We start from the raw sequence: 9448 nt of genomic DNA, 5'->3' as shown, positions 1-9448 counted from the left end.
AGGCATTGGCAAATGCAACAGCAGAAATCATATGGGTGCAGTCAATTCTAAAGGAACTAGGTATGAAAAGCACTAGAGCTCCATGTTTATGGTGTGATAATCTAGGTGCTACCTACTTGTCAGCAAATCCAGTTTTTCATGCCAGAACTAAACACATTGAGATAGATTTTCACTTCGTTCGAGAAAGAGTTGCAAACAAACTTTTGGATATTCGGTTTATTCACTCTCAAGACCAAGTTGCTGATGGCTTTACCAAAGCTCTACCCACAAGAAGTTTTGAGGACTTCAAGCATAATCTCAACTTGATGAAGTTGTGATTAAGAGAGGGTGTTAAACGTGATATATTCTGCACGTATATACCTTGCGTACGAGGAGAGGAGACCCTTGCTAACCGCATGAGGAGTAGTTAGACGTGCATCATATTACGGCCAGTCGTACGCCTTCCCTACCCTAGCCGCCGCCACGCCTGGCGACTAGGGAGGCGATTTTCTTCCTCCGATCTTAGTCGGCCAGGGCGTTTGCCCCCTCTCCCTCCGGCTGCTCCGGCGGCAGGAGGGAGGGGGGACCCGTTCCTCCGCTCTATAGTTAGGTTTTGGATTTGTAGGTCGTGGTGCGCCGTTGGGGTGGTGGGAGCGGCGCCCGGACGAATAAATCTGCCTCAGCTTCACTCCCACACCGGCGGTGTCCTTCATGGCGGCGTCTCGGAGTTGATGGCATCGTGTGTTTGCCGATCCTTCAGATCGGCTGTGTTAGGGTTCATGGATGGTGTCGGCGAGGTGGCGGCGGGGACTCCATCAGGTGTGTCTCTCCTTCTGCTCTGTCCCCGTTGCTGTGGCGTTGTCTCCGACGTCATGGTGGAGCAGGGAGGTTTTATCGTCCAGGAGTACGCGCAGACGGTTGTCTGCGCAAGTGACAGCTGGAAGATGGTGCATCCCGTGCTAGGTTTTTGGTTGGTGGCTGACAGTTTTGGTTTCCTCCTTCGACGTCGTTGTCGTGCGGGGGTGTCAGATCTAGAGTTCGATGGCGTGTCCGGGGACATGTTGCCCCGGTCTGATTCTTTCAACGGCAATGGTTTTGCTTCTGGCAAACTACTTTCGAGGTCCGTAAAGCTGCTGATCAGCGATGGGGCCGCGTCGAGCTCGGGTGAAGAGGTGATCTGTTTTCTTTCCCTTTGGTGGCCGCTTCGGTGGTGTCGGAGGAGAGGAACAGGCACTGGTATTTTGTATAGGATTATCCTATCCTTTCAGTCTTGTAATGTTGGTGCTTACGTGCCTTGTAACCGGATCTTTATTATAAATGAGACACGTATTACCATGCAAAAAAAGGAGTAGTTAGACAAGATACTCATGTAATCTTTATCTTCTTTTATCTCTTGTATTTCTTCTCCTCCAAGATGTATCTCCACAACAACTTGTACGCATATCCGGGCTTGCAACCCATCTATATAACATGGAACACGTCGGCCAGGAAAGGCAAGATGTTTACCGCAAGTCGCACAGTTCAAACAAAGGAGTAACCAACAAGCAAAGATTTCTAAATTCTAAAGTAGTGGCCGAGTGAATTATTGGGGAACAGAAAGGCACCAAGGAGAACAGCATACTAGTATGTTGAGTATTGCAGCTACTCTGAGAGGCAGAGGTCTTGGGTGGCATCGCAAATGTGGAACCCGAGATGTCCGTACTGCATGTTCTATTTCCACCTTAGGGGAAGTTGCTATGACCTCTGTAGAGTACGAATGGTCCTTGGACCCCAACGAAGCATTGCTCTGGTGAGGAAACCCATTAAACAAAAACATGAGTTAAGTTGTGCCTGTTAATGATGATGGAACAGAAATCCAGTAGACCAAAAATCATATACCTTTGCCCTTCTCATAAAATCTCTTTGAACAGTCAGTGCATCAGATTTGCGATCAGTTTCTAATGATGAAAAATCAGACTCTTCAGTGGAAAAGGAAGAGTCCTCCCTGCAAAAATAGTATATTACTATTTTTTTAGTGAATTAATTCAGAGAACATACATTTAACAACTTATTTAAAGGGTTTCAACCTTCTGTGCTGAACATTCCAGCCGCCTTCACCGTCCAAGGACAAAACAATATCATGAAATGCAACTAAAGCTGGGCGATGAGATATTGTTATGCAAGATGTACCCATAGCTCGAACCTTCTTGCAAAAACGTTCTTCCATATCAGTCGTTACAGCACTAGTGCACTCATCAAGTATGGCAAACTTTGGCTTATGGTAGAATAACCTGGCCATTCCCAGTCTTTGTTGCTCACCAAGGGACAGCTCATCACCCCAGTTAACTTCCTTATCAAGAGGATAGCGTTCTAGCAAGTATTCCAGGTCAACCTGTGAAACGGGCATGGTTAGAAATCCAGCAGGTTCATGTGCTAAGTTGCACCTCAAGCCTAAAGAAGCCACAATACCAATGCAAATATCCAACTTAGAGAGCATTACATTCTTTAGAAGGTCCACCATGCCATCATAGGTAAGAGATTCAATCTCCTGATCTTCTGTAAGAGGGTAGATTAGTTGTTCACGTAGTGTCCCAACAGCTGTGTAAGGTCTTTGGGGGACATAAAAGATCTCCTTATTCAGATCTGAACCAACACCAGGTTTAACAATGTGGCCAGATACCAGTGGCCACAGACCCCCAAGGACCCGGAAAAGGGAGCTTTTTCCGCTACCATTGGGACCTGGAAGAAGATAAATCCGTAAAATTGTAAATATAGTGAGACATAGGCTTATGAAAACAGATGTTTTGTGCAAAGATGTATATGAGTTTGAGATCATGATGAGACATACAAAAAGGAATCTAAAATCATCCAAGAATACATGTGGAACATTTCAACGCTATCCTTCAAGCAGGTGTTATGCCAGGTGGGCCGGCCACAGGCCTAGCCCAACGAGCACTGTAGCACTGCAAATAGGATTAGTTAGTTTGTTAGGATAGAGATAAGTTAGATGGATTTGGTTAGGATATTTGTTAAGGGTTAAGTCAGTCATCTGTATAAAAGAGATCCCATTGTCAGAGCCTAAAAGTAGTCAGAGCCTCCAAGGGAGGGTGAAGTATTCTTCGGGCTATCCCAAGTTCTACCATATCAGCGGGTGTCAAGACTGTACAGACTTCCTTATCATGCAATCAAATAGCTGCTGATTTACAAATGGTCTACAACATATAAAATAGAAATGCACATCAAGCAAAGGAAATATCTGTGGGGGGCTACACTTCAAATCAATTTAATTTTCATCACAGAGAGCAGTGTGCCAGTCAAGTCATAAGTTTAAATTCACAATAGCAAATGTTTGGTAGAAGAATATTACCAGTGTTCAAAAGATTTGAACCAGTTTCTACCCGGAGTGTCAAATCGTTGACCAAGATATTACCTGCAGGTGTCACTACCTGCAATCACTTCAAATCAGAAACTTGACAATAAAGCACATCAAGAATGAATATGATACTCCAGCCAGCATGTTTTCATTACCTTAACATCAGAAAATTCTATATGGTTTGCTTCACTGATATAATTTCCAGAAGGAGAATTGTGATTCAATGATTTATCACGAATACCAGACAGCTCACGTGAAACATCCAATAACTCACGAATTCGGTCTGCATAGCCACTGTGAAATTACATTGAAAGTCCATATGCATCACAATCACATTCTGATGGTGCAAAGTTCAGAACTCAAAAGCAGCATATGAGCAGAAAACGCGTCTGGAACACAAAAGGGGCAAGGAAGGACCCCATCAAAGTTTTCCAAACAGAAATCAAAGTCACTGTGTTTTGCAAGTAAGTTGACATTGTCCAGCTGTATTCTGCATAAAGTATGGTCTACCAAAATAATCATAAAGTTACTGTGTGTGTGTGTGTGTGCGCGTGTGTTTTGTGGACACCAGTTCAAAACTTTAACAGATCTGCCAATTTTCATGATCTCATACACTAGAATATAGGAAGGTCACCTAACACAAAATGCAACAGGTCAAATCAAATAGAGAATCACATCATAAGCTCCACAAATTGAAAGTACTTCTGAAATTAAATAATATCTAAATCACAAGTTAACAGCAGGATGTAACAATTTCCAGTTATGCTCCGTCCAAGCACTACACAAAATGACATAATGTCTTTGGCTTGGAAAAATGTTAAACCACTAAACAACAAAAAGCAAAAGTGAGATTCTTCCCTCTTCACAAAATGTGGATCATAGCACTAAAACAGTTTCATGAAAAAAGAAGTTATTTTCAGTGTGAAAGTCAGAAATGGAACAGGAAGTATCACTATTGTCAAATTACAACGGCATAAAAAAAGTAGATTTAATTAGATAGATGCACCATTGTTCAGTAACTTTTGGAGCAAAGGGTCACCTTCCATGATTCGGACCTATGGTGTAATGACGTAATGTTAACAATTTGTAAAATAGATGGAAAACTGTACCTCAAGATATTTAAACGTCTTGAACTGATAGAAAGAATCCCAAGGGACTGAAACAACGATATGATTACACTTGTGTGATATCGAAGATTGCTTAACATTTCAGCCCTTCCAAGGGTTGATGAATCAGGTCTAAGGTTGCCAGAGAAGAATGGTTCAATGATAAGGACAACTGCCACAGTGGCACCAAAATACTTCAGAAAGAAATCTTGAATCATGCCGAACCACCAGTTTTCATGACGCACAAGATTCAGATGCCCAACAAGAGCCTCAAACCTCTGCATAATATGAGATGCTTCTCTGTTCTCACCACCATAAAATGCCACACTCTCCGCATGTGTCTTAATCGTGAATGTAGTTGACGATAGTCTCCTTCCAGTTGTTGTTCCGTGGATTTCAGTTTTACAAAAGCAGGAGAAAATTTCCTTATCACCCCACCAGCAACTAGTACATATGCCTGAAAGCATTTAAATATAATAAAACTACCAAGTGATCAGTGAGGAAGAAACTGGCTGTCAATACAAAATACTAATAGCTTTCATAGAGGTTATTATAGGCTATCACATCTTATATAAGTAAATAAAGCATCGCTACCAAGATTTTCTATCAAGAATTTACCATAATCCAGACCATGTATTTTGGACTAGCATACGAACAGAGACGCCAGGTGTATATTAGCCCTTCTGCAACCGCAGCCAGATCATCCTGTACAAGCTCACTTAGTTCAGAAGAGAACTTTGGGATATCACTAGCAATCCTTTGCTCTGGATTTGATACTCGATGATCCACATATGACATTTTGTAATAAACCATATTCTGGAGATAGAGCAAACAAGAGTGTGAAATGTCTTGTCAAAATTGTATTTTAAAAGGAGAAGTGTTAAATAAATTAATGAAAAACATAGCTGCTAGCATGTGTACTAAAAGTGCACGCATGACTAAAAGCAACTGCATTCTCCTAATAAGGCATGAAGGAAAACAGGGAAAAATAGCTTCTAAAACCAAAATCAATTATAATCTTCACAACCTAACTGAAAAAAGTAATTAATGCTAGCATAAATTAAAAACTGGCAGGCAAATTCAACTAGCATAAAGAAAATGGGAGCACTAGAAAGGGTAAGATTAAAAAATTACTGGTAACAGCACTAGAAAAAAATGGTAAGCATATTTTTCATGCACCAACCGAATACTATAATTGACTATCATAGAAACGATATTCATCTTTAGATTGTAGGAGAATAGCACGTGATGAAACATAGTTCCCATTTTATGGAATTTCTTTTTTTTCTATGACATGACAGCTATGCGTTCTTTGCTGCACTGATCACTAGTTTTATAAATGGTCCCATAATCTATGACATAATACTGACAAGAACAAATTAGTATGTTGATAGATTAAGAACTTAGAAAATACTCTTTATTGGCATTCAAATTCTATAATACTCTTCATGGTATTCTGAGGAAATAATGCAATGATGCAGGTGAGAAATGTGTGCACTTGGAAGTAACACAAAATGGAACCAATGAAGAAACAAATTGAAGTAAAAGTACCTCAAAGTAATCAGCATCAACGATATCAGTTAAAATTTTCTTGAAACGCAAACTCAAAGACCCTGTCAAGTATTTTGATGTCTGATATAATGTGGATTGGAGGAAACATAATATAAGGTTTTCTATGATCAAGCGTGTAAATGTTGGGACACGCCGAAGAAATGCTGCTTTAAACAAAAAGCCTTGAACTTTTGCCAATCTATGCCCCACAGCAGTACGCAACACCTGGAAAAAAGAATGTGGTGCTGTAGATCATTAGTAAAGCTTCCAATACTGTCCAAAACTCCCAAAGGTAGACATTTGAAAAAACAGAAACTTCTAGCAATAGTTAAAAAAAGTTTCTAGCGACGATAGTACATATTATTAAATAGTCAGGATAAAATGTTTTTAGACATTCAAAATTTTACCATCAAAACATATGGAAAATGCATTAAACATAGATTGTTTCTTTTCTATTTCTTAGGAAAAAAATATTTTTGCTAACTTTCTTCATTGACATGGGATTGTTAGGTTGCTTTCCTTGTTAAGAAACTAGGATGAGTAATACAGATTTATTCACAAATGATTCCTTTATATGCTAGCAGCAGTAGGCCAGTTGCGACATTGGAATCACTTGTGAGTTGTGACAGGCCACAAGTTCCAAAAGTAGAATGCAATCATAGAAAATGGTGGAACTTACCGCTGTTAATACCAAGCCTAGAAGGAAGCGTGTGCCATTGGGACCAATCTTCTTCAGCAGGATAGCAGTTAGGAAATGCAAAGATTTAAGCCCACTCTTTTTACGCTTTGTTGCAGCCAATCTACCATTTTGACTCAACCCATCCCCTTTGGTGGCCAATTCACTGGCTTCGCTGCCATAATTTGCCTCTGAACGCCTCCTCTGCTGGCTCTGGCTTGACCGGGCATAGGCCAAAGCTCCACCAGCAATCAGCGCGCCAGAAACAACATCGAGAGTCCTCCTGGTTCCACACGAGAGACAGTGAGGAGGCAAACACTGCATTCCACGACGCAATTGGAAAGAATAGCAAGAAAAAAATAAGGGAGCAAACTCTGTGAGCAATCGGAGCAAACCTCCTGGAAGCCAGAAGCACCTGTCCGCGGTCCGTCAACTGCAGCAGCTGCAGAGACGGCATGTCGCCGCCGTGAGATGGCCACCCCGAGATCTCACGTACGGCAACAGCGCGGAATCAGGGCGTCCTCCCCTCGACACGGAGCATCGCTGCAACCGAATTAGACACAAGAAAAGTACAGAACTTTTAAGTCCAGGTCAAGTGAATGAGGCGCCGTCAGTACGGGAGAGGAGAGTAGGGGAGAGGAGATAAAAGAATGGACGAATTCGGGGGCGGAATCGGGCGAGCGGCGGGGCCTGTGGTGGGAAGGGAGAGCAGGCGGCGAAGTTAAGGCTTTACGCAATTGGAAAGAATAGCAAGAAAAATGGACTATCTCAACATGAATATATGTCAATACAATCAAGAGCATAGCCACACGGTACCAATCACTAGCAAGCATGCCCACAATCTAAAATGTAGCAAAATCTAGTGTTCACTATATATAGGAGAAGCTCATCCTAACCAATGCATGAAAATGAACATGTATACAATGCAACATGATATATCACAAAAAGCATGCTATGTACATCAAGATGCAAAGATGGCTACCCCTACCATGATACAAAGTGAATATACATATGCTACAAGTGAAGCTCCAAGACCCAGCTCAAAAAGGCAAACACACACCAAGCTCTCCTCGCAAGAAGGCAAAGATTGCTTGGTCAAGTGGTTTTGTGAAGATATCGGCTAGCTGGTCTTGGGTAGAAACGTGGGCAAGCTCTATGTCTCCCTTCTCAACATGATCTCTCAGGAAATGGTACCTCACCTCTATGTGTTTAGTTTTGGAGTGGAGCACTGGATTCTTGGCTACGCTTATGGCACTAGTGCTATCACATAGAAGTGGAACATGGGTAAAGCTCAAGCCAAAATCTCTCATGGCGTACATGATCCAAAGCAGCTGGGAGCAACAGCTAGCGGCAGCAACATACTCAGCCTCTGTAGTGGATTGGGCAACGCTAGACTGCTTGCGAGAAGACCAAGACACCAAAGAGGAACCCAGAAACTGACACTGCCCAGAAGTAGACTTACGATCCAACCGACACCCAGCAAAATCAGCATCTGAAAAACCATGGAGGGTAAGAGTCGAAGAAGCAGCATACCAAAGACCCAAGTCAGGAGTGTATTTCAAATACCTGAAGATCCTCTTGACGGCTTGCCTGTGTGAAGTCCTCGGCGAAGCCTGAAAACGAGCGCACAGACACACGCTAAATTGTATGTCCGGCCTTGTCGCCGTCAAGTAGAGGAGGGAGCCGATCATGCTCCGGTACTCCTTCTGGTCCACGGGTTCTCCGTCCTCGTCCGCATCCAAGGTTGTAGTCGTACTCATCGGTGTCGTCATTGGCTTGGAGTCGCTCATCTCGAACTTCTTGAGAATGTCCTTCGTGTACTTTCTTTGGTGCACGAATGTCCCGTCCTTGTGTTGCTTGATCTGCAGCCCGAGAAAGAACTGCAGTTCTCCCATCATCGACATCTCGAACTCCCTGCTCATATCTTCTGCAAACTTGGAAACCATAGCATAAGAGGAGCCACCAAAAATGATATCATCCATGTAAATCTGAACAATCAGAATATCAGTGCCATGCCTCAAGAGAATAAGTGTCTTATCCACAGCACCCATCTCAAAACCCATCCCAAGCAAGAACCCCTTCAACCTGCCATACCACGCTCTAGGTGCTTGCTTTAGGCCATATAGTGCTCGGTGGAGTTTATACACACGGTGTGGGAACTTCTCACTCTCAAACCCAGGGGGTTGCCTCACATACACTTCTTCCTCGATTACCCCATTCAAGAAGGCACTCTTCACATCCATTTGCATAACTTGAATCCTTTAGCAACAGCAAATGCTAGAAGGATCCGAATTGCCTCCAAACGGGCAACAGGAGCAAATATCTCCTCATAATCTATCCCCTCCTGTTTGTGTGTACCCCTGAGCAACCAACCTCGCCTTGTTTTTCACTATCTCTCCATCCTCACCCCTCTTGTTCTTCCAAACCCATTTGGTACCTATAGGATGGCAATTTGGCGGTGGTTCAACTAACTCCCACACTTGGTTTCTCTCAAAGTTCTCCAACTCTTCATGCATGGCATTGACCCAATCCGAATCAGATAAAGCGTGTCCAACATTTTTGGGCTCAAAAGAAGCAACAAAAGTAGAATGAGCGAAGTGAGAGATATTCTGTGACCTGGACCGGGTAGTGCGTTCATTCAAGTCACCTATGATCTTGGACGGAGGATGGTACTTTTGCACTTGCCGAGGAGCCTCACGCCTTGAGATTGCCTCCCCCTCAACAGCAGCTCCCACTAGTTCTTGCTCATGTACACGAGTCGATGTAGGAGTAGGGGATGGACCA

The 9448-nt window shown here is 42.8% G+C and overlaps 1 pseudogene; it reads right to left on the bottom strand.

Moving 5' to 3' along the window:
- Window positions 1-1349: 1349 nt before the first annotated feature.
- On the bottom strand, window positions 1350-7392 carry LOC123078866 (ABC transporter D family member 1-like; annotated as a pseudogene).
- Between the last annotated feature and the right edge of the window lie 2056 nt (window positions 7393-9448).

This window comes from Triticum aestivum, chromosome 3D (genome assembly GCF_018294505.1).
Source record: "Triticum aestivum cultivar Chinese Spring chromosome 3D, IWGSC CS RefSeq v2.1, whole genome shotgun sequence".
Lineage (NCBI taxonomy): Eukaryota > Viridiplantae > Streptophyta > Magnoliopsida > Poales > Poaceae > Triticum > Triticum aestivum.
The sequence above is the reverse complement of the archived record's forward strand: the minus strand, read 5'-3'. Positions and strand labels throughout refer to the sequence as shown.